At 34.8% G+C, this 27,526-nt stretch overlaps 1 long non-coding RNA gene across 1 annotated transcript in view; it reads right to left on the reverse strand.

The window, feature by feature from the left end:
• Nucleotides 1–27,140, reverse strand: part of LOC110357101 (uncharacterized) — a 131,643-nt gene extending 104,503 nt beyond the window's left edge. The window contains exons 1-2 of the long non-coding RNA XR_010472403.1: nucleotides 20,392–27,140; nucleotides 834–20,085 (exon numbers count right to left, since the gene is read on the reverse strand). This is a non-coding gene — a long non-coding RNA (uncharacterized LOC110357101). The remainder of the gene's footprint in view (nucleotides 1–833; nucleotides 20,086–20,391) is intronic.
• Between the last annotated feature and the right edge of the window lie 386 nt (nucleotides 27,141–27,526).

Here is a 27,526-nt window from a genome sequence, read left to right on the forward strand (position 1 = left end):
TGTTGCTGTGGGTTTGGGTCCCCATGCCGAACATTTAAATATTAAAACTGTTTTTGGTCGCAGAAAGGTTCCTACTGTTTATTTCTGGTTTACCTTCCAAAATGCACGGGCACATTCTCAATGCCTGAAAACATCTCTCTGGAAAAGCAAGACACAGTCCTCTTTACACTACCATTTCTTCTTGTTCTCAGTCACGCATCTGAATGTAAATGTGGTTACAGTATGTGTCACATCCACAAGAAATCTGCACATTAAAGTGTAGTTTTTAGGAGACAGTCTCAGAGGTACTTTTTGAAATGGATTAATGGGCAAAATGGAAGCAAATCAATTGAAAGTACATGATAAATGTTATTTAATTCATTCTATGGCTTCGCTATTCATACACATTCATTTATGCGGTGAGATACTCACATATGTATAAAATGAAAGCTCACTTTCAAAGTGTAACTGCAGGGACACCTGCACTGGAGTGAACAGTAAAGCATTATTTTACAGTATGCAAGTTTATGGGTCACAGGAGATCATGCAATGTTTTTAAATATTATCCCAATGATAAGGCTCTGTGTTTTTATTTACTGAAGTCTAGATATTTTTAGACTTATGAGTTCTTAGATAGATAACCAAAGCTCTAAGACAAGAACAGAACAGACACCTGGCAGATTTTATAAAAATCTCACAATGATATAATGAACTGTATTAGAGTTTCATAATTCACAAAGAAGCAATATTCCCTACTGAGCATTATAACCAGTCAACACCAAGAATAAGCTGTTAAGTCTAAGAGTGTGATTTTCCTCTCCTCAAGTGTAAAGAGACAAAAGTATGATGTATACCTGTTGATGGTTTGTGCAACAACACGAGATTGCATGTTCTGCCCTGAGTCAAATGTTCCAAATAAAAAGGTACTTATTGGCTGCACATTCTGTAAAGAAAGAAGCAGCTTATGCTTTAGTAATATATACATATATTTACAAAAATATATATGCATTTCTACTGTACCCAATGCAATTCAAAGCTTAGCTGATGGTTTTCAGTGTTATTGCAGCATAACCAGAAAACAGTAATATTCATCAAGAAACCAAAGGTTTTAGAACACAAAAAGGCCTTTTGTACAAAATGTTCAGATTTTCTAGTAGAAGAAAAAATGTCAGGGTGTGTCTTTTCCTGGTATGTCACAGGATACATGATGCTCTACAGGAAACTGCATGCTCATTTGTTTCCTCCGCAGACTGAGCAGTAAAGCTTGTGAAGAGAGAACTTATATTCCCTGCTTCTTCATGAGACCCCTTTGCACATCACACTATCTAGCATCCACTTGCAATTGTGATGTGGCTTCTTTAGTTTCACCTAGATAGCTATTACAGAAGAACAAGTTTCTTCTATATCCTTTTTATCTCTGGTGTTCTGCTAGTTTTTGTTCATATGAAGAAGTCAGAAAGGATTAGATGACGCTGTACTATTAGAGGTTGATAATAGGAAAAGAAATTTGTTTTCCTTGTACTGGAGAGTGACTGACAAGAAGATAAAATTACCAAAATGCTTCCCAAAGTGCCTCTATAAACAATAGAAGCAATGGTGCAGCAGAGTTAACAAGATTTTGATGTTTGAGAAATAGTGAAACACATAAGGAAATGGTTAAGCTTCTATTCTTGCAGGACATGTAAGGGTGTAGCACGTTAAATGAATATCTGACAGAAAAAAAGACCATTGATTTAAATCATCTTGCTTTGTGACAGGGAGATGGACTTGATGATTTATAAAGACCCAGCTACAGTTCCCTAATACCCATAGATCTGTGTCTTCCAGCTGGATTATTCTTTGGTAATATGGTAATTGAATTAAAGGTTTTGTCTTTTTTCCTGTTGCTGGGATTCTCACGGCCTCTTTCTTTCATACAGCTATAATAGATACTCTAGGATGTGCAGGAACTGAGATCAAAGCTTAGTCTGAATCAGGGCATGGTTTCAATGAGTCTTTTGAAAAGTCAGTATCTTTCAGAGCACAACCTTTTTTAGATAAGATTGCCATCAGTCAGCAGAGCCTCATGTTTTAAGGGTCATTCCTTTAGGAAACAAGACTAATTAGTTTTAGACAAAATACTTCAGATTTCAGTTGAGTTTGATCCTTTTATTTCTAACATCTACGCTATTGGATGCAGTAAAGCTACTGCTAGATTTGGTTGCATGCACACAGGCATCACACAGCGATGATTAATGGTTCCTGTTCATGCGGCATTGCCAAAACTCCACTTTCCTGTGCAGTGCAGCAGCAAAAAGATGATATATTGCAAGGAGTTCAGAGTTCAGAGAATACCATCTAAATTAATTACCAGTTTGGAGGGACTGATTCATCAAGCAAACTTGAAATAATTAAATATGTACAGCTTTGCCTAAACATATCCTACTACAGGAGGATAAATGAATAATAAAACACATCTAAATATTTTAGCATCAATAAAGTGATCTCAATTAAAAAGTCAATATTTGCATATCTTAATGACACTATGGCATCATAGGTCATGACATTTGCTTAAAATGAGATCTAACTGCAGCCTATAGGGTAGAACTATAGAGAAACACTGAAAAAAATACCAGTTTAGCATTAACAAAATTGTAGTATAGTTCTGATTGGTAGTAACTTGCAGCTGTTCAGAATTAATGGTTACACAGCAGTGCTCCATGCTTGTAGGAACATTACAAAAAGCAGTGGCTCCAACTGAATTTCAGAGACATTAAGAATGAAACTTTACCCTCCTCCTCAGAAAGCAGCAGGGTGTACACTTTAAAAGGCCATCCCATTTTGAGCATTTTAAAAAACACTTTGTATAACAAGGCAGAAAATGCACTGGCAATTCAAAATGGACAAGGGCAAAAGTACAAAAAGTCTTTAAAGCTGGATGCCGAAAAAAGCCCCAAAGCCCAAAACCTTAAAGAGCTAGTAAAAAGCAGAAAGTTTCTTTTTTCCAGCTATATAAAACACTACTCCAAACTCAGACATGTGGAAGATGGCGAGAACACCTTCACTATTATGTTCAGTAATTTGACTGTTTTTTTTCTGAAATAAAGTCTAACATATCCATGCTACTGTGTATTTCTTTTTAGTTATTAGCCTTTACAATGTCAGATATTTGTACATTTGTAAAAATGATATCTTTTATCTGATAACAATCAACAATAATAATGGCAAGAGCTAAAGATAAGCCCAAACATATATTTTTGGTATTATGGGAAACCATGTGCCAACACTGAAGACAACTGAATGTTTATCTCATTTGCTGCTCTCTTATAAAATAACATTTTTTCCCCCTTGTTCAGACAAAGAATGTTTTTCACTCATGTTCATTTAAGTGAAACAGAAAATATCTTTTCTCCACTCTCAAAATGACCTAGGCATCGAGTGATTCTGTTTCACCAAACCCATTGAATTTAGGGCAGTAGATTTTGTATTGTTTAATTCATCACTGCATGTAATTTCCATATATTTTAACTTTAGAGGAAAATAATTTGATCGTTCTTTCATGTTCTGACTCATTAATATAACTCACTAAAGTTTTATGGTTTGTGGCTTTTTGCATAAAATTTTTTCTTTTGAAAAAATTGTGTACCCTTAGTGTTATAAAGAGACACAGAAAAAAGAATGCTACTAAATTTTTAAATAAAACCAAGCTTTGTTATTTAAATGTTAGACTTGCCAAATTTAGCTTAATAATCTTACAAAGTTATGCAATAACATTAAAATATTCAGTTGGGAATGTTATATGAATTTAGAGTATAAACTATGTAACTACAGCTATCTAAAAGCAGTCTATTCTAAAAAAGCTCTAAACACAGTTACCTGATTAGTTTTTCCCATACTGGAATCTAATTCCCTTCTCCATGTCATCACGTCTTCTCCAAACCATAGAACTGTTCAGTCAGGCAAAATCTTATGTGTAGCATATCCCTGTGCTAGAGTTAGGATATGGTTGGACTCGATGATCCTGAGGGTCTCTTCCAACTGAAATGATTCTATGATTCTAAACACAATTTTTGCCATTGTTAGCAGACGGCCTCAAGCTTTGTGATGACCTGACCCAACAGCGCTAGGTCCCATGGCTGGGCTGGCCTCACCTCACCAGATTTAGCTGTGATAACAGGCAAGTGACCGTTGCCTCCCCTGTATTGTTAATAATTGTTAAAACATTATCTGGACAGACAAGAAACTCGGAGTTCCATACATATGTACACACATATATATGGGATGCCACCTTTTGCTAAAAACAAGAGTTTGTGTGTAACAGAGAACACACAATCATAAACATCAGTAGCTTTTGCTCTTTCACCCAAATGTTTTTAAAAATTGCTGATGACAGGCACCTTTTAAATAGTATTCAAGCTCCTCTAAAAATGATAATGTTTTGTTCTCCTCTCAAATAATTTTGATGTTTCCAGTAAGCAGTTCACGTTATGAATTTCCCTTCTGCATCAATTATTCACTGGAATGAAAGTATTTATAGGAGAGAAGGAAAAGAATCCACCATCTGCTTCTTCACAGAAACGGTTGTCAAATCACCCCCACTGAAGTACTGAATTGCACAGCAAAACTGTCATTGATTTTTTTTTAATCTTCACCCGAGATTGGAATGGAAAAATCACAGAGGGTTCATCTGTACATAACTCATCTCATAGGATTCCTCTAAGTGTACAATTTTTACTTTCCTTTCCCAGTGCTGAAGAACAGCATATTTGCTGCGACCACTATCCTTGTGACAGTTACATGACTGAAGCTGATAATACCATATTAATGATATCAACAGTGCTTTGGCAGTAATTCTTTTAAACATTCAAAATATGGAGAACTGGGCCAGGGCAGGCAAAGTGAAATTCCTTCTTAAAGATTAAGATTATAGTATGTTGTTCTTTTGAAGTGTTTCAAAATGGACAGTTAGTAAAGTATATCTCGCAAGGCATGAAAACGATTGTAAAGAGTGAAAACTTGAACAACTGCTGACAGCATAAAACCATTCAGAATGTCTAAGACAAGGCAATGTTGTATGAAACACTCTGAGACAATCTCATGGCATAAACCGTAGGAACAGCATTGTATAAAATGTGAAAGATAAACATGAGGCAAGGAACGCTTAAAGAAATATTTCAGCCATTGAAACACATTAAATTAGATTAAGCAATTGCCTACAGCACACAGAACAAAATGATACTTCCATAAAAATCAATGAGTGTTACCCACTGAGTAAGAACAGAATTCCCCTTAATGGTCAAATTCATATCTGAATTATAATTGTCTAAAACTGAAGTAACCCTCATAACACAAATAACCACAATTATTATGGCTACATACTTATAATTGAGTAGCAAGTGACCATAAGTATTCTATTAGCAATGATAGCTAATTGAAGATATCTTACAACATACAGGAAGAGTTAAAATAAAAAATAAAATTATTCACATGTTTTTGAGAAAATATTAGGGAAACATATGAATACCCTAGTGCAATTCATATCATGTGCCAAATCCATTCATTACTACAACTGAAAGCAGAATTACATGGGCTATGAATTTATTTTTGGTTTTAGTTGTTGTATCTCGAATTCCAATAGTATGGTATCAATACCATTCTGAAGGAGGCCTGTTGGTAATTATATTAGCTTCCGCAACATAATCAGCAGGGAAAAGACAGAAGAGAAAGAGTTCAAGGAAATCTTCCTAACCCAAAAACGTATTTCTTAGCTCCTCACTAGTCAAATCTAATGTTCTGCTCTATTCAGTGCTGCTCATTTGATTCCCTTTTTTATTTTCTGTTATATTTTGGAGAACCCATAAATACATTCCAGACCTGATACATCACATTCTAGTAACTTAGCCACTCAGCGATTTAGCATTTCACAGCCTGCATTGGCATTAAAATTCCATTCTTGTTCCTATGACAGAGACTGTAACAAGAATAGAACTGGTAAACCAAGAAAAATTTGTGATGGTGATTGTAATAAGAAAAAAAAAAAAAAAAGGTAATTTTCACCTATTCTTTTACTCTAAAGATTACACTTGTACTCCTTGAATGATACGCAAAGAAATCAGTGATGTTCATAAGAGGCAGAAATGTCTGAGAATAGTAATTTATAAAGAAATCTGACTCCTCTTGAACATACATATATATGTAACCAAATCAACTCTTAATTAGCATACTATATCAGAATTCATATACAGTCAAAGTGTCAGTAATGTTAAATTTTTTCTAATGCAAATTCAAAGCAAAGCATCATCTGTGAAACTGTTGCAATGGAGCAGAAACAGGTTGGGTATTTTTTCCCCAGTGCAATTTTCTGCCTTAGTGGAGATGCACACATTAAAAGCTGGTTCATAGCATTCCAAGATTCATTGTAATATTGTAAGATTTATTAAAGATGATCTGGTATTTCTTATGCCTTTTGTTCCAACTTTAACAGAAATTATTTTCAGCCAAACAATTGGATGTTATCTCTGTCCTGTGGCATTTCACTTGGACTAATGTACTGAGACACCACGCTAACTAAAATCAACTTCTAAGAGAATCAGAGAAGTATATATAATAGCTTTGTTACAAGTTATAGAATCATAGAATGCCCTGAGTTGGAAGGGACACACAAGGATGATCGAGTCCAACTCCTGTCCCTGCATATGACAACCCCACAGTTCACATCATGTGTATGAGGGCATTGTCCACTCTCAAATATTGTCAGGCTTGGGGTCATGACTACATCCCTGGGGAGCCTGTTCCAGTGCTCCACCATCCTCTGGGTGAAGAACATTTTACTAATGGCTAGCCTAAATCTTCTCTGGCACATTTTCCTGCCATTCCCTCGGGTTCTGTCATTGGTTGCTAAAGAGAAGAGTTCAGTGCCTGCCCTTCCTCCTCCCCTTGTGAGGAAGCTGTAGACTACAATCAGGTCTCCTCTTAGTCTCCTCTTCTCCAGGCTGAACAAACCAAGTGACTTTGGCTGCTCCTCATATGGCTTCCTCTCCAAAACCTTCACCAACTGACCAGCAATGAGTTTTATCTCTGTTAATGAACAATAAATGAAGATTTTTCATTTAAACAACCTGATTTCCTTAGTGGTTCTTGCTCACTTTTTCAGTTTATAGAACTTCATATGCTTCCTCAACTGAAACATAGGAGTGAATCAAATCAAGCATGACTGGATAAACGTCTTCTAAAATTAAGAAACAGATCATGAACATTTGAATTACCAGCAAAGCAGTTTCATTCATTTAGACTGAATTTAGAAATATCAGTTCTTCATTGGGTAATTAGTAGTATGAGTATCACAGAGGTTTTTATAAACCTCAAAAATGCAACTACTCCTGCAAGTATCTACCATAGGCAGAGATCCTGATGAAATGGAAGATGCACATAAACATTTAACTAAACACAAAGTTCAGTGAACATCTTTTAATGGTTTACATCTGTTCATGAATTCCTTAAGAAGCTTCAAAACAGCAGGAGCCATCAGAGAATCAAACTCGATCATATGGAGAAGATCATGATGCATCATTCATGGTTTTAAAATCTACCTTCTGAAGTAGAATGCCTACAGCATTGTGCATACGGCTCTCATTTATACCTGATTTTAGCTGGGAGTCCTGAATTTAAAACTGTTCTCTCTTTGTAACTCAAAGAGGCTTGATCAAATATGTATTTTCATAACCCACCTCCATAACTCTGCAAAAGCAGTTAGCATATAATATAAAAAGGTGATTAAGAAGGGTTTTGAGGGACTGTATCCCCACCTACGTACATGCAGTCTTACAACTAATCACATTATGAATATTAGTATAGCCTGAGACCTAGATCCATGAAGAACCCACACATACAAGGGTCTCCTACACTTCTGCAGGAGACATCATATTAGTATTTCCAAACAGTTTTAAGGTCTTCTAGAAGAAGCTGAATTTCTTCTACACTTCCTAGCTCTCCTAGTGGCTGCTTTTGGCTCCCATTTGATGATGCTTCCATTACTTGTGCCCTGTGAAAGCGATCTCAGTATCTGAAACCTACTTTACTATTTCTCATATGGTTGAAGTAATGCCAAACCTTGAAATACTCTACCTACCTTCTTGGATCTTGTCAGTTGGTTTGAAATATCCTTTGAGGACTCAGAAGGAGGGGGAAAAAAATACTGGTTACTTCCAATAAACAGTTCCTTTTTCCAAATCTTCTTTTCTAACGACTGAACCATTGTACACTACAGAACTAGACAACCCTGTACTCTGTGCTCAGTACAGTTACGGACTCATATATTTAATAAATTGCCTTAAGTTTATGACTTACTATAACAAACATAATTTGATATTTGTAACCTGGAGAGGTTGGAGGACTGGACAGAGAAGGAACTAATGAAGTTTAACAAGGGCAAGTGTAGGGTCCTACACCTGGGGAGGAGTAATCCCAGGCACCAGTACAGGTTAGGGACAAACCTTCTGGAAAGCAGCACTGCAGAGAAGGACTTGGGAGTTCTGGTCAACAACAGGTTGACCATGAATCAATAATGTGCCCTTGTGGCCAAGAATGCCAGTGATACACCGGGGTGTATCAAGAAGACTGTGACCAGTGGGTCAAGGTAGGTTATCCTACCCCTCTACTCTGCCCTGGTGAGGCTGCATTGGGAATAGTGCATCCAATTCTGGGTTCCCCAGTTTAAGAAGGACAAGGAGTTACTGGAGGATTTTCAGTGTAGAGCTACAAAGATGATTAGGGGTCTGGAGCATCTTCCTTACGAAGAGAAACTGAGAGAGCTGGGTCTGTTCAGCCTGGAGAAGAGAAGGCTGAGAGGGGACCTTATCAGTGTTTATAAATATCTCAAGGGTGGATGTGAAGAGGGTGGGACCAGACTCCCTCCAGTGGTACCCAACAATAGGATGAGGGGCAATGGGCACAGACCGAAGCATAGGAGGTTCCATCTGAATATGAGGAAAAACTTCTTTACTTTGAGGGTGTCAGAGCACTGGAACAGGCTGCCCAGAGAGGCTGTGGAGTCTCCTTTTCTGGAGACATTCAAAACCTTTCTGAACATATTCCTGTGAGATCTGCTCCAGGTGTAACTGCTTTAGGAGGTGGGTTGAACCAGATGATCTCCAGAGGTCCCTTCCAACCCTAACCATTCTGTGATTCTGTGATTATCAACTAAAAGTCAATATATTTTTTTAAATAGTAACCTTAGCCTTTAAGAAAATAACCATTAATTTTAATTATTTTTATTCTGTATTCCAATAACTCATACATTTTGGCAAGGTCAGCACATAAACAAAACACTGCATAGGTGAGTTTGTAAGTATATCCTATATATAGTTAGTAAAGTAAATTGAAATCTGGGAATGGTTTGGGATAGTTTTCAGGTGATGACACAGGATTAGTTAAGAACACTGCAGACAAAATATCTTAAAAATATTAGGATATCGTTATTAAAAAAAAATAAAAAATAATGTCTGTGTTTTACATTTATGCCACCTTACCAAATTAAATAATTTGGCTCTGCAGTATCACAAAACCAAAGGAGATTAAATATACATTTTTTGTTGTTAAAATTGAAATCATCAAGGAGGTATCACTTAAAGCTACAAAAAGAGTTATATGAGCTATTTTCATCTTTATGAATAATCTGTCTTGTCACAAAAGAAGGAAAGAAAGTAATATGGTGGCTTTCAAAACAAACTCAGAATAATCCCCAGATTTTTTTGGCTTTCTATCACCTCCCCACAATTGCCTAGAGCAATTAATCATGAACACGGCACCTGTAACAAGTGTGAGAGAACAGAATGGACCTGAACAATGAAGTGGCCTTATTTCAGCATTTGCAACAACACAGGGAAAATCTGAAATTGTTCTAAATTATATTTAAGATGAATGATCACATTTTAACCCTCTTTGTCTCTTCCTTTTTCCTTCTTCAAATACATATGCTAGACATTTTTCCAAACCTAGACAGAGAGAATGCAATATTTCATTCCAATGTCTATCATAAAAATTAATATATTTTGATTTTACGATACATTATTATCTGTTATGTGTGTGACATGTAATCCTTTCAGGATATATTTTCCTTCTCCTGGAGTTATGTATTACCTCTCTTAACCTTAGTAAATTTATACTCATGTATCTGTGAGCAAATCAGAATATGTGACTTTGGAGGCATCGTAATTAGAAAATTACGGTATTTTTAAAACCCAGAGGCACCATAATTAATTACTGTTCTGTATATCTCTGCAAGTTTTATTAATTTTTTGGTTAAAAGTGAAAAAAATCATGGTTTTTTATCACTTCAAAGCTTTGTGAGAGTATCTTAACGTTCAAAATAATTAGTTATCTCACCCAGGAATGACATTTTTTCTAGGGCAAAATATTTTATATGGACGTATGATAAAAGTAACGTAGTGCTTTGCATATTTCAGTTCACACAGGGGTGGGGTGAAGCAAGACATTTGAAATAAAGTATTCATTTTTGTCAGGGAAGATCAGTAATACTTTTCAGTGCTTTCTTATTCTGAAATAATATTTTCATCATACAATGCATTCAACAGATTATCCAGCCTACTTGTTCTACTCTGCAAGATCAATAGAGAGCTGCTCTCCTTATTTACCTGCACTTTATCCTTATCTCTTCTAACACATACTCAGGGGTTAATGTCAACAGCTTTGGTGAATGTAATTGGTACTTAGTGAACTATGTAAATCTACTAATAGGCAGCAGTAATAATGAAGAACAATGCCACTGTTTACCTAGACATAATTTCTAATTTTGCCCTAAACAAGGAAAACACTCAAGTTTTAAGATAAAAAAAAAAAAAAATCATAATTTGTTGCATTCAAAATAATAGACACTTCCTTTTTCTTGTTTTCTTCAGTGGTAGTGGGGGATTTACTTTTCATTGAATTGGGAAGATATAACTGTTTTTCTCTAAGCTGCTCATTTATGTTACCTTTTTCCAACATTGTTTTTCTAGGATCTTATATGTTATTTTTACATCATTTCAACCTTGTATTTTCATCTGTGTACATTTAACTATGATTAGAACAGGCCAGCTTCTTTCCTGTAAGAAGACACAATGTCAGTTAAGCACACAGTGATGAGAATTTAGACTTTTCACTGTCTTTGGCAGATGTTTTCTATCTAGGTAGGACCAATGGTAAGGAGAAAGTCCTTTCTTCCTAAAGGATCTTCAATTGTAACTTACATGAACCCTCCAATAAAGATTATAATTTCATTCACATATCCAGAAGCACTGTTTTCAAGTCATGTCATACAAACATCAGTGTCAAATTGCAAGCACAGGATACCATGCTGGGCTGGAAGCTATACTGAAAAAAGCCCAAAAGTTCAGAGAAGAACACAGTTCTGTCCTTCTCACAGGACACACAGACTGCTATTTGGGCAAGGGGAGCTTGTAAGTGTCATGAACCATATCTGCTTTTCTCAGAGAAGTTGCAACCTTCTCCAGACACAGGTTCAGACTTAAAGAAGACTCCACAAACATGTGTAGAGTTGCAGAGCTGAAAAACTTAAGAGAGCAAGAACAGTTTTTGATTAAAGCTTCTTATGTACAAATACATCCTAAATGTAAGAAACTTCTCCTACAAAAATGAGGTGCTTTTTACTGCAAAAATGTTTTATAGAGACAAATTTACATTTTCTGATGCAGAAAAAATTTGTCAGAAGACTCCTGGTTCACCATAATCTCTTCTTGTCTCCACTCATCTGTGCGAAAAAGAGTTCAGGGAAAATTAGCAGACAATGGAAGAAAAGCTTGTTAATTAATGACCTGGACTTCAAAAAATGAGTAGCATGGCCTCTTTGCAAAGAATTTAGAGTAAGATTTAAGAATTTTTTTCAAGGCAAGGCATGAAAAAGAACCATAACATATAGTTATTCAAATTGCATCTAATATTAATTGCACTTGGGAGCACAAATGGGACAAGTCTTATTTCAGAAAAGGCTGCAGGGCAAAACAGTGGGATATTCAGAAAAACATGTCTGGAAAAAAAGCCTTTATATGGTTGCTGTTTTAAATCCTGACTGACAATAACATTAAAATATTTATTCTGCAGAAGAAATGAACCGGGATGGTCATAAGAACAGCCTGTTGACTCCAACTGTTACTAAAAATAAATGCAGATTTTTTTTCCCTTTATTATGGGAATAATACCCACTTTGCACTCAGCTTTTGGTTGGGGAGAGATAAACATTATGTTAGTTTATATGCTTTAGAAAGAACCAGACAATATCCTCAGGTGGTTATAAAGAATGCATAGCACTCCAATCAACAGTATTTTTCTTCTAACATACTAAGAAATTATTAAAAATTACCCCAAATAGAACAGAGATACAAGCTTTTCTTCTGAGAATGAAACAAGAGACATTTCAAATACTTACTACTTGAGCTTCTTTCTAAAGGATACTGGTTTAACAGAACATTTACCTGCAAAGGTATTTTTAATCTGTTACTCAAAAGATTTTTCTGCAAGAAAAGTTTAATACAAAAACAATTTGTCGTAGTAATTTGCATACGTTTTCCATATACTCAGATTAAGCTCACTTAAATATTTTTCAGCCTTTATGTTTCCATTTGGCTAGAAATAAGGTGGTTAAGCTCACCTAAAATGAAACTTCACTCAAAATCTGCATGTAAATTTCTTGTTCCAGTATCTGTTCATAAGCAGTTCCCCAACTGAAAGCCTGTGAGTGAGCATGTGGAAAAAAAAAGACAGGAGAACTGCAGCAGGAAAATCAGCCCAGAAGAGGCATTCCCCAGGACACTGTTCAGCTGATTCTAAAGGAAATAACTTAAATTTTTAATATTAATGCAGATGCACAAATTGGGCCATCTGGAATTAAAGGAACAGTTTATTAGCCCTTGGCTGCAACAGCTTTTATCATATACCATATGGAAATAATTATACAAACCTCATACGATGAAACACCTGATAATTCAGTCATTTCGTATTCTCTAAAATGTAGGTGTTTTAACTTTCACAATGTACTATATGTCCAATAATGTATATGTTCATTCACACTTCAGTGTGAATGAGAACATGGTCTATGTAACACCTAAAGGAGGAGCTGAAATGTAAAGCATGCAAAAATGTGACATTCTATTGTAAACATTCGATTTTTTTTCTGCATACAAATGCTGCACACTTCTGGTAAGATAAAGAAGAGTTTGTATTTGTTCTGGGCTACAACTATAAGCACACAACTATGAAATGTAAAAGTAATGCAATTACATGATTACTTCAATTAAAACAAGGCTGCATTTCATTAACACACGGCACTATTTATAGAAAAAACACAAAGGAATAACGAAAATATTCAACTGCTGTTATTTTTTACTTATATTAAAAAAGCGCTTTGAGTCATGCCCCATACTCTGCTTAAAAGATATTACAGTTGTTATCACAATTCTGTGGTGACCTTTCCTCTTGCATTGGTCACAAATGAAATAATTGTTTGCTGCAAGACCATGATGTAACATAAAAACACAAGTCCATCAAATTTGCATCTGAAAGTGAATTAATCACTTTTTAATAAGTACCAGAATGCAAAGAACACTAAAAAGTTGTGATCTTCATTATTTTCACTATATAGGTTGTAATACACAAAAGGCAAAAATAAATATATTGAACAACACAGAAACTTTTTTTATACTGTTCCTTTTGCCAACGAATTTGAGAAAACACAGACATATAATATGGAGACAATTCAAAGTCTTGGCATTGCTCTGGATAGACTGAGTCTTACCAAGATCAATTGGCTAAAATACCACACGGCATTTCAGAAAACCATAGGAGACAGCTAAACTTGTTTCTGCTTTCAGCTAAGAACAATTCATAAGAGCCTGACTAATACATAATAAACAAAGAAACTTTGCCTGAGTATTTCTTGAAAAGAGGCTCCTTCAGGTGAGGAAAGGATCTTCTGCACATACAAAAACAACAACAACAAAATCAAGCTTACAGCAGTAGAAGAATTTTTGGAAGCATTATTTATTAAACCTCAAATTAATTTTAAGTAAAATGACCAAGCTCTAAAAACGGGGAAAAAAAAGAAACAAAACAAACATACAAACCAACCAACAAAACAGAAGAACAAGAACAAAACATGGTGATCCATTAAGCATTGTGTATAAGCATGATAATTCAATTATCATAGATCGAAGGAGTTCCTTAGACTAAAACAAAACAAAAGTCTCACAGATAATTTGCTAATAGGTTAACATGTATAAACGCATTTAGAATTTATGACATAGCCCCATTCAGCTTCTAGGTCGCCCAAGGGAAACTGTTCAAATTTTGCAGCTTGAAGAGAAGATAATTTTCCATGGATGTGCACTGTGAAATCTTAAAATAAAAGGTGTTGGTTTTGCTTTAAGCTTTATTTTGTGTTTTGGAATTTAAAAGACAAAAAGCAATTTGTCTTTAAAATTCAGCCATCCATAAACCTGAAAGGCCTAAAGTTTGTCATATTAAGTAGAAAAAGTCTCTAGTTTTCAATACAACTTGCAGTAACATTCAATCAGCAGGATTAGTTTTACATTCAATATTATCTTAGGAAACTAATAAAGTTCAATTAACATTCTTAAACCATTCCAGATAGAAATGGTAACATTACTGAGGTATAATCAAGATACATGGTTTAATAAAGAACCAACAGTAAGCGTAGTCTTATTTGATTTCTTAACAAAGTACTTTGTTTTAATAATTTGTCCTCTGAAGATTTTTAAATTTAGGAAATTTGGATGTCACAAAAAGTAGAAATAAAATTAGTCTTTATATACTGGTTTCCTTCAGTAAATAGAAACAATCAGAAAAAGGCCATCTAATCTGATATTTTTCGTCTAATTAAAATACAAGTGACCATGCACTGATGTAGCCCAAACAAACCTCATCAAGCTACTCTATTGATTTTTTTCTCATCTTCAGATAAGACTCGCTTCAGGGACTTTGTTCCATGTCATTAAAAATTATCAGGCACTATTACACTACTTTCATCTTAATGGTTATCTACCAGCAGTTTCAGCTACTTGGGTTCAATCAATACTGCAGTTTCAATGAAATCCTGAACTACTGTAGCCTTCCCAACTAGAACTGGATGCTGGTCACACCTATCTGCCTTCCTGGTCTAAATATGAAGATAACTGTGGACTTGGAATTTCATCCTTGCAATGCTTGTTCATCCTGATGAAGCCAAAAACATGACATTTCTTAACTCAAGCTAGTGACCTAACACATGGTTTCCTTCTTCTGACCTCTGGGTTGGCTAAGTAAGGTGCAACACACAATTCTTTTCCTGACCTATCTGTATGTTTTCTGACATCAGCAGCTACTTCTTTTCACCACATTGCAGTGCATGTATCTTTGTCTTATTTTGTCCTTTTCTGACCCTTTCAACTTCTGATAAAGAAACACTGTAATATTCTTCTTGTTTCTTCCAGCAGGGGCTCCACCTTGCTTTTGCCTCTTCTCCTACTTCTCATAAAGTTTATCCTGTCTTGACTAAACTTAACATACATCACTCATCAGCTCTAGGTTACGATCTCATTTTATCACCCCTGCACCTCTCTGACCCCAGTGTATCCACAGAAGAATCAATAATCCCTAAAAATGGCTTCCACCGCTTATGCAGACAAACACCTCACCCTAGACAAGGTTACAGCTGCCTCACACCAAGAGAAAAACCTTTCTGTTGCAAATCCAATACATATGGAGCACCACAGTTCTACCCTTATTTTAACTCATAGCCTGTAAACTAGAGATACTTACTGGATTGTATTTCTCTCAGGCAATTTGTAACAGCAGAGCAAAAAGCCTTTTATTTAATACTTGCATTACTTTTGAGATATAGTGCTTTTGTGGTCAGTAGAATACAATTAATGGTCAATACAACATTTGAAACAGGACAATTCAGGGTCCAGGAGTTAATTCATGGACATAACATGACTTTACCCTAGAGATGAGTAGATTGATGAACTTAGTTCTAAGCCAAATTAACTGATTTTCCTTTATATACCATTTTGTCTGCTAATTAGAAATTGCTTGTTTGAGTTTTCTTCATATCCACAAAATGTCCACATAAGTTCTTGACTTCTTGCATCAAATTACAGTTTGTTCTGGATTTGAGACTACATATTACCTGTATTGCCTTGACTAGCTGAGACTTTTCTGTGTAACTGAGGTTTACCACAGCCTAACTCCAAGAAAGACTGTTGTGGTTTGTTGTTGGTTTTGTTTGTTTGTCCGTTTTTCATTTCTCAAGGCAGATAAGACTACAATATGAATAACATTTCTCGTCCAATTTTCTTCTAATGGTACATAGCAAAGTATATTCTCTTTCTTCCATTATTTAAAACTTCTGCTGTTTTTCACGTTCTTTTGTTTCTATGAGTGTAACAGCTTTAAAAGGAGAAACTTGTCCCTTTAAAAGCAGAGTTGCATTACTACAGAGACAGAGCTTAGCCCTAATTTGAGTTCCAGTATCCATGTCACACAGTGAGCACATAGGATGACAAAGGAGCTGGAGCCTGACCTGTTTTCACAGATATATTGATCATTATAAAATCAGATCCATCTGAGCATATTTTAAAATTTTAAGTCCTGTAAGCCCATCAAAACAAACCTGGAAGGCTTCTCTGAGCACTACATAACAGCTTTAAATTACATCACATTGTGCTTTGTCCATAAAAATATTTTTGGGGATTCATTGCTAAGTTATATAATCCCCTTAGCCTAATTATTTTTTCTTTTAAAGTGAATACTAGTTCTGTCAAATTCTCTTAAAAAATACAGGAAGTTTCACAGATATTGCTAAAGAAAAAACAGAATTTTTTTTACCCAGATTCATCTGCCACTATATTTCTTGCCATTAGGAAGGCTCTGAAGGAGACAACAAAAGGGACTGGGAGGAGAAAAGCAAAATAAATATTGAAATAATTACAGCCTATATGAAATAGGCTTATCCTCTTTTATCAGGAGACATGTTTGAATTATAATGAGCTTTCTGTATAGTTATTTTTAGTAAAAGGTAGCATGCCTGTTTCTTTTCAATGCATTAAGAGGCTAACACTGAAACTGAGAATTGTCTTAAACTTTTACTGAGCTACTAAGCATTGGAGACATTCGATACCTTTCACAAGATGTTTGGCGTCTTACTGTGTTAAGCCCTATGCAGGAATTAGCCATTATATAGGTGTCAAATGACAGCACAACATATGTGTCTGGCCTGCCTAACCACAGTTATGGCTTTCAAAGCTAATACTAGCTTTTTTTATTAGTTAGCATTTTCTCTTAGTGCTCCACAGCATTTTTAACATCAAATATCAAGAATGGCAAAACACAGAATCCTACTTAGCTCCTTAAATTATGAAGGAAAACAAATAAGAAAATATCAGTTTTATTGAGTTTACTGTTACCAGAAGTATGTGCTTACAGCATAAAATATTGTTTTGTGTATATGCATATATTATACCTTTTGCACCTGGCTGTACAAAGATTAGGGTCATAAAAGTAACTGCCGTAATACAGCGTATTCTACAATGGCTCATATACAATCTTCCACTACTTGTTTTATTTGTAAAGTTCATGTTGGCCAGAACTCTGAAAGTATCATTTGCTTATTTGGAAAGTGCAATATGATTTTTAATTTATGTGCTAACTCACCGGGAACAACATAACTTTTCAAGGATATCCTCCCCAATAGCTCGACACTTCTCAATAAAACGCTGCAAGGTGAGCAGGGGGAGGACATCAGTGACTCAGGACTCTGCTTCTGTTTTGCTCTGTTTGCATCTGGAAAGTTATGCTGCCTTTATGTAAATACAAAGCAGAAAAAAAAAAACAAAACATCAAGCATGAATTTAGGCATGGTCATTACATCCAAATCCCTGCCACGTCAGCAATACTGACACTGCATCAATGAAGCAGAGCAAATGAAGTCATCACTGTTGGTATCCTACCTTAGCTTCAGTGAAGAAATAGACCATGATTCATTTTCTCTTTTCTTGTTCCATTCTTTGTCTCCTTTGTTCTGCACTTACCTGCAGTCCAGATACTGACAGAGCAACATACATTAAAGTGGCTGGAAAGTAACAACTCTTTTCATAAAATACTGTTAAAATTCTTGCCAATTTTCACTGATTGTGGTTTTTTTTTGCTTTCTTTTGTGTGATGGGAGGACAATAAAACTTTGGCTGGAAATAATACATTAGTTTTAAGTATGTGGAGTTTTTTTTATTTTTATTTTTTTTTTAAAATCAAGCTGCAATTGCCATTCCTTCCCTCTACTATTTATATTGAAAAGCTCAGCACTTACAAATACATAATTCAAAGAAGAGATTGCAAACAAAATGTAGAATCAAGGAATTTCTGTCACTAGTTCAGTTTTCAGTCCAACTTGGTGGGGGTCAAAACTCCTCACAGGAGTAGTCAGTGAAAGACAGAATGAGCTGACATTTCTTTTTCCCCCTACCTCAAATGCCTTTGAAATGAGTATGCACTATATATACTATTTGAATTAAGCTGATGCCTTGAAAATCAAAAGCATTTTTAAAACTGTTACAAACATATCAGACAAAAAATTGATCCTGCACATAGACCTTCTTAGTCTAAAAACATAATTAAAGAAACTCGTGGAACTGGACAACCACTTCTGCTTCTCTTGATGCCATCCTCTTGTGATTAATCATTGTCATTCTTTGGCAAAAAGCTGTAGTGGTACCCAAGCATATTAATCCAGCAGCTCTCACATGCATCATAGGCATTCAAAATTTAGGTCATCTTCTCTGACATTCAAGAAATATAACTTATGCAATGGTGGGGTTTTTTTGTTGTTTTTTTTTTGGTTTGTTTTTTTTTTTTTTATTATTATGTCATCATCTCCTCTTATTATTGCAGCAAATGAAATATTTAGGATACAATTTAAGCAAACTGGGGATGAAAAATTAATGACACAAGACTAAAGTGTTTTCTTTCAGGCTATCTCAATACACAGCTGAGAGAATTGAAAACAGAGAACAAATAAAACACAGTATCATCACGAAGTGCAAACAAAACACAGGACTAATATAAGCATTAGAAGAGTCATGACTCTTCATAATGTAGAAAGCTGTAGGTTTATTAGTCTTCATTTCAGCAGGGTGAACGGTAGCTTTCTTCTAAAGCAAATTTTTACTCACATTTTGCACTGTTTATCTGAGAAGGCAACTATCAATGTACAGTGATAAATGTGACAAGAACACTGAAGCGGTTTTGAACTCTATGTTGTATTAACTGCTGTTTTTAGCAATACAAGTTTCAAGTTGGGGAAAAAAAAAAAAAAACAGATCAAGCTCAATAGCATTACACTTCATAGTTAAACTTACTTTCAATCAATATTCCAAGTAAACTCTTAAAAATGAGAGGCCTGGAAGACCTAGGAGTATAAATCTTAAGTTTACATAGCACACTTTCCACGTTTTTTTCACCTGATAGTATTTCAGTAACACATTCTTTGTGTTAAGTTCTCAACTCCTTCCTCTATCTCTTCAACTGTGCTTGGAGAACACTAGGAAAGGAATATCTGTAGTCATACTTGACACTGTTCTTTTTTCAAGAAATTGCTGTTTTGACATATTACAGCAGGACAGAATTTGGTCATGATTTTATCTGGTCATGTATTCCTTAACGAGTGGAAATATCAAAGTATTTGGAATAGTTTCTTGTTATTCCAGAGTTCAAAATGGAATAATAAGTTGCTTAGTGCATATTTTAGGTTTCTCAGTGAAACTGATTAAGAAGTATTGAAAATATAAAATGTGCATTACTAAATGTGTAGCAAGTGATCTGGAGTACGTAAAACATGGACTGAATGATCTAAAATGTGAATATACCTGGTTATTTCCAGCTGATGATGGTAAAATTCAGAGGGAGAAACACTGCCAATAAATTAAGACAAAATCAGAATGGATGTTACCTCTAATATAATTACTGAGCTCATCCTATGGTGTGAGATAACAAAATACACTCTGAATAAGAGACTTCTTGATCTTGAAGGTCCTGTAACAGACAATTCCAATTATTCTTCGTTATCTGAAAAATAATGTTCAAAAATTGCAAGAGATTTTTCAATTTGCCAGTCTCAAATACATGGAAATGTTGAAGTGTGTCCCGATAGGACGGGTTTTTCCTCTATGCTACATTTGAAAATAGCTCTTTTTCTCTTTCACAATGATTACGTCCTTTAAGTATGACAAATTTGAGGACATGCAATTACACTCACAGTGACTGAAAATAATTTTCACTTCTTCTATAGTCCAATAGTTTCATTATACACAGTCTTAAAATTAAACCTTACATGTATCAAAACTTGATAAAAAACATTAAAGAATAACTTACCTGAAAGAATCAATGATGAATTAGTTTGTCAGATATGTAACTTCCACCCAAAAGAACAAAAAACAGAAAACATCAAGTTATAATTCATTGTTATACATTAGCTCTCCAATACCTGACATCAATTATTAATTTCCACAAACAAAACTACCTTGATTTTCATGCTCTTAAAAAGTATCATTCCTCAGGAAGCTGTAATCTTTAACGAAGACTTTAAACCTGACTAAAAGCTAGAATAGAATGAGAATTACTATAAAAGAACCATGAATACCAGGAAAGTTGATGAGTGTCTATGTTTCAGGATCTTTGCATTGCAAAAGAATTTAATGTTCTTCCTTCTAATTCTGGTCTCTCAGGTTCTCTAAATTCATGCAATTAATTACAATCAGTCTGCCTCAAATATCCCCACACATTTCTTGAACAAGCATTCTTGGACAATCTATGAGATTTTGCTATTACATTTATTAAGATTCTGCTTCAACCCAAAATTATTCTCTATTTGTTATTTAAAAGAATTACTTATGTTAATTTAAAAAACCTGCAAATATATGGAAGAATACTAAAATTTGTAAGTATGCATTTTAGAATAGGAAATTATATTTAAGACAAAAATGAAATTATTTATTGAGGGAAACAATGACCTTCTGAAATAACCCTTAGAATAAAGCTTTGTCTCTTACACCTCATCCAGTTTTAGAATTCTGCTTCTTCTCATTACAGAAGTACTGCAACCATCAGGCCTGAATACGGACAAAAGACATAACTTTGGAAAAGAGCCTGCCTGTTTAATGTTCAAAATATTTACCTCTTTTCATAGTTTACTGCTTATTATAGGGACAATATTTCTCTGTCTTTTTTTTTTTTTTTTTTTGAGGGTAAACACATTAACATTTTTTGAACAGAAATGTATCTGATAGAACAATATACTTGAATTTCCAGCCATTCCGTGATCAAAAGAAGAAAGCCCTGATCTGGCTGTTCACAAATTGTATTATACAAGACTCCAAATATTGGTTATTCACTGGGGTTGTGACTTATCTTCCATGCTCACTTAGGGAGTAGATGTATTTCTATTGTGAAGGAGCTTAAAGGAAGGCACACATTCGTGTCCAACCTCTACCCTTTGCCTGTTTTTCGTGGATTCTAGGACACTATGAATTCAGCTACACACTTATTGTGAAATATGAGAGTCTTCTATGCTCCTTTTGCTTCCAGGCATCTTTTAATAGCTACAGTATCGGTCTGGAGAGGCAGTATGTCATAAACTATCCTTTCTTCTCACCTTAATCCTATTATTGTTTGACGCAGACTTTTCAAACTCAACTTACCCTACCCATGAAATCTAGTTTAATTGTAAAGATATATGTGAGCTGTTAAGAAATAATTGTATTAAAAGAGAAGTGAGATTTAATTTTAAGAGTTAGGATCTAATTAACTTTTATTAACAAATTCAAACTCTCACTGTCTAAACATTGTTCTAAGACTGGTCTGGCAACATAGACCCCTTATTTCTGTTCCATATATTGTCATTGTCTCCATCACACATAGCTTATACCAAAAAAGGAGATGAAATGAAGAAACAGATTACCATTTCACAAGTCTACAGAAATACTGTGAAGCTTCATTGATTGATATTTACAAATAATTTATTTCCAATGACAGTTTCCCAGTATCTTAGCTCATAGAATTGATACGTTATTTCCTTTCATTACTATTCTTCTAAGACAAATTTTACTGCCATTTGTAGGTATCTTTAAATGCTTGTACTTTTAATATTATTAATAAATACAAATATATAGATTCTTTTTTTCAGTAGCAAAGTTAGTAAGGAGATTTTATAGTTCACATCTCTGTTAATATTCTGCAGTGCAGTAATTAAAGTTCTATAGTCTGCAGTTATACCTACAGCCATTCTGAGGAGTTGAATTTAATTTGGGAGACATTTAAGAGACATTGTACAAATGTTAAACCTTGTAACTAAATATCAAAGTATGGAAAAGAACATTTTTCATATGAGTAGAACATCCTATCCTGTAAGGTTTTTTTGGTGTGTGTATCTAATTTCTCCCATCATTTATTTTTCCTTCAGATGTTCCCATTAATTGGTGTATGCTCTGAACTCTAATTATCTAGAAGTTAGTCCTCCAGGAACAAAAATATTTCAGTGATACAGCTATTTATTTGTCTATTTTTAAGATACTTCTGCTAAAGAAGGTTTTTGGTTTGGTTTGTTTTTAAAGGGGGCTGTTATGAAACAAAGTACCTCAAAGACAGTATTTTAAAATACCAAGGTATCAGCAAGGCCTACATGGACACTTAAGAAAAAGCATATTACACTGCATTTACCAATTCTAGTCAAAAAGCATTACCATCTTTATGTAATAGGAATGTCTTAATTGTGTCTTTACCTGTCCTTGTCCTGAATATTGATTGTTGCTTTGTATGACATTTATAAGACGGGAGAAATGGAGGCAGGAATTTGGCTATGTGGCTGCATTTATCTTATAATTGCATTATTTCTTTTCTGTAATACCTAAATATATTAGATTTAATATTATTAGAAAATATATTTGCATATGTATATAAAACCAGAAGAGTTTCATAAAAAATATTTTCAGACAACCACGTAAAAAACATACCAAATCAACATATAGCATTATTTAGACAAAAAAGTGTAATATATATTTTTTTTAACTGGCTACAAACATCTGATTAGAGCTACAACACACCAAATTATGAAAGTAAAACCAGCACAGATCTTCAGGTGAAAATACGACTTCGCTATAGGCATGAGAACAACGAAAATAACTGGCAGAAAGAGCTGAAGGGGAGAATACATTTTATGGAGGGATTAATCTTTTGGTTTTGTGTCATGGTAATAGAACCTCATGTACTACATTATAATTTTGTTTATGAGTAGCATATGCTTATACAATGTCACAATTGACCCTAAACGTACAGCAAATTGTTCCTACTGGCTTTTATTTTTAAAAATGAAAGGCCACAAAATTTCATTTTCTTAAGATGGACTGGTACATGAACAGTCATTGAAACTATTGTTGTGAGGGGGGAAAGGAAAAGTTCTTATCAACACAGCCTTCCTCTGTCATCATGAACCCAAGGAAGGGGTTTAGATTAATCTGAGCAAAACAGAACTTTTAGAATATATATTGATTTTCTTCCTTTTTAATGCTCCCATAAATCATAATCATCATGTGCCATGCCTATGTGCCCTTGATTCTGCTAGCTATAATCTAATCTTATAACTCAAGCTCTCCAGAAAAGAACATTTTTCTTATTTCTTTTCTTCTTACTTATGCATTTTACACTGCTTCCCCTTCAGCTCTTCCCCCCTCCCGCTCTCCAAAGAATTCAGCTGTCTGGAATCAGGATGATAGCATCTCAAGGTTATCCACACAGATTGATAAATGGCAGGATTTGTGTGAATTCCAGGGTACCTAAGCACGTATTCGGTAGAGTTTTTACAAAAGGTGGTTACAAATCCTTTCAAAAAAGCTTCTTTGTACTTTTTTTTTTTTTTTATTAATATGCTCAAGACTTTGCACCCTTTAGACTGAACAAACCAACTAACGATCTGCACCTCTGGTTGTTGTACATAATTTCTTCTGGTTTGTACTTGAAACTACCTGTTTCAACTACACTACATGTCTTTCAGGGATTTTGTATTTTTTACTTCAATTACATTCTGTTGTTCAGAAATAGTGAAAATTATCAACTCCATTTTGAAGATACAGATTCTTCATTATGCTAACATATCTTTCACTCCATAAAGAGGAAAAACAAAATGGAAGCTCTCTGCTGAGAGAATTAGATTTTCTGTAAAGTAGGGGTTAGACTCAATACTTAGCAGCTTTCAAGTAAAGAATGTTTTTTATACACTATATTTAGGAGTAGAAAAAAGGGAAAAGCAGGACATGCTGAACCAAGAGCAGACGAAGACCATAACTTCATGAATCAGTACTTATCCCACAATCTAACTTACCTTCAGAAAGAAAGAGTCAAAGTTAATCTTTCTTCTTTCCCTTCTGTGCCCACTTCCTCACAAAAGCTGGTGCAATCACTGGCATACCCTTTTGCATAAAGGACCAGAACTTGAAACTTCAGTTCCTGTAATCTGAATTACAGTGTAGCCTGACCGCAAGTACACTGGGTAAACAGCTTTGTCCTTGGATCATGCACCTCAGTTAATTCACTAACACTCTTTACAGTGCTTTAGGAATCTGACAAACCAAAGACTTATCACTGAAACTCATCTTGACTGAATAATAGCAGTTTGACACCTTGCTTCTCACCAACTTTGAATTCTTTAATGGAAATATCATGACATTATCCAAAAGCATTTGCTAGCTGAGCTGAATTAAGTAGACAGAAGCCAAAGACAGCAACCCCACAGGAATTTGAATAGAGAAAAGGCTTCTAATTTATGCAGAGATTAAAGCAGGACTTGTTGGCAAGTCAAATTGACCAAAACAATTAGGATTTGATTTTATTCTATTCTGCATCGGTGCCATTACCTTTTCATCAGGCTACCGTGATGTTCAGTAGAGTATTGCTTTTTATTTTTCCCTCAGAATAACAATTGTTGCATTATGAGTTGCTTAAATATTCATTCAGGCTTGAGAGTTAGGAAAAGTCCCCAGACCAGAACTAAACTCTGATGAAGCTTCTTTCATTTTTGTGGTGGTGTAATCAAAGATGTGGAAGAAAAAAAATCAGCCACCTGACTGATAAAGTAGGGCAGAGCCTCAGTGTGAGCCTACTCAGATCCACAGAGTGAAAACGATAAAAATATGGACATAATGAAAAACACTTCTCTCTAACTTGTTCACTTTGTTGATTCACTTTCTAAAAAAGCTGAAACTTCTGGGTGCACATAATTTTTTACTAATTATAGATTAGTAAATTAAACAGTGTATTTTCTACTAGCCTATGTTTTGAAGTTTATCTTCAACTTAACAACATACCTTTTTTTTTTAAGATTAAAGAGACACACTTGACTTGATATTTCAGGCTCAAGTCTCCATCACATGATGTGTTCTGTAGTTATCCTCTTCAGCTAAGCCTAATAAGCTACTATGCAGATTCAAAAGCATTTTCAACTCTCTGCACTGACAAAAAGCACACCCCAAAGCCCACAGATGTAGCAAAAAATAATAAAAAATAATAATAAAAAAAAATAAAATAAAAGAATGAGAATCCTTATGCTTTAAAAAACAAAAAAAAAGTTCTGGTAATAAAAATCCAGGCCACACATTCAGAAATGTTTCATTCTTGTAATACATGAGCAATCTCTAACACCGAAGTGTTTTGACGATCAAACCAGTTTCACTGCATGTTGAGTTCTGCCTGCCAAATACTTCCCATGATATATTCCAATTTACACAAAATATATTTGCACATATAAGAAACATGGTGAGTTACAGACAGAATTCAAACCAGACATATATGTCACCTTCCCAGTTTTACCTCATCACAACTACTGACAATATCAGAAATGCAGACATGTAGGCAATTCCAGAACATAACACATGAAAGGGAAAGCAACCCTCACAGTCCTGGAGACTATGAAGAAAATTACACTCTATTTCTTTTCCCCCCCTTTTTTTTTAAATTTTCCTTTTCTTTTTACACCCCCTCCAGAGGAAAAAATGAGAAAGGGAAAGAGACAGGGAAAAGGAAACAGAGGAGTAAAAAATGCTGAGAAGAGAAGAATTTAAGCAGTATTAGTCTCAAGGTTGAAACAAAGGTAAAATTTCCTTTTTTCCACTCATATTCCCTCCCTTCTCTTTTTCCCTGTTTTTCCGTTTTATCCTTCCTTTCCTAAACATAGACCATGCATCTGGATCCACTACACATTAGTGACCCTGACAGCTCCCATTACCTCCCCTTTTGCCCCAGCAACCTTTCTCCCATCTGATAGTGGGCATGATGCCTCTTCTTCTATACTCTCACTTCTCATTTATATCTCCTTTGTCTCAGAGACAGAGAAGCAGAATAGTACACAGTTGAAGGATAGTCTCACATCATACAAAACAAAACTACCTGATAAACAGATTCATATAAATCTTCACATCATTTAAAATAGACCTAGGATATAGTACCTCATGCCACTGATGAAAGACAACAGATTAACTCATCGTTGTGTTTTAAACACTTGAGGTTTGACTGGTCATATTTTTCACTTCTTTAGTAGCTAGTATAGTTACAAACTAAAGGAAGATAAAATGGGTAGGTCCATCAAAATTCAGTATATAAACAAGGTGGGAGTAGCTATTCTACAATTTACAGAGTAAATTTACAGAGTATTCAAGACATTAAAATGCTGACAATTCATTCAAATGACAAGGACTGTGACAAGATGTGAAAATGGCAAAACATCAATCAACTCTCATGCAAAGACTACAACTGAATGAAGGAACCTCACTTAGGCGTTCCTGCTCCAGCAGGGGGATTGGACTAGATGATCTTTTGAGGTCCCTCCCAATCCCAAACATACTGTGATACTGTGAATGTCATTAATTCAATCTCATTTAGCCATTTCTCTCCTTTCTGAAAAGAAATCATACATCTTTACAATGTCATCACAGAACACAACAGTTGGAAGGGAAAGAGGGAATTAACCAAAGTAATTCTCCCAAGGAATATTTGAAAAAGTTGTTATCCGATTGGATTCCTCAATTCATTGCCGGTAGATCATACTTAGATTCAAACATTAAGCACGTATATTGTATATTCACCTAGAGATATTTTAAAAAATACAAAGTATTTTAAAAAGATGGCCAGATAGCACTAAACTTTTTTTAGACCAAACAGACTTTTTGATTTGACCAAGTGTTTACACAGATATTCTGTCAAGACTAAAAGTAGAATCCATGTCTTATTTCACAATATGAGGTAATACAGATGCACTAGTGACATTTTCCATCTAATACCTCCACCAGGATATTAGATTTCTAAAAAATTATCTTCAAATGACCATTAAGTTTGGAAATCAAACACTGAAAATTCAGGAAATAGGAGGACTGGATGTTGCCAGTGCTTGGTCCTCTTCTGCATATGTTTCATGCTATATTTTATAATAGGTTAAGGGGCAATGGTTTTAAACTAAAGGAGGGGA

This window comes from Columba livia, chromosome 4 (assembly GCF_036013475.1).
Source record: "Columba livia isolate bColLiv1 breed racing homer chromosome 4, bColLiv1.pat.W.v2, whole genome shotgun sequence".
NCBI classification, from domain to species: domain Eukaryota; kingdom Metazoa; phylum Chordata; class Aves; order Columbiformes; family Columbidae; genus Columba; species Columba livia.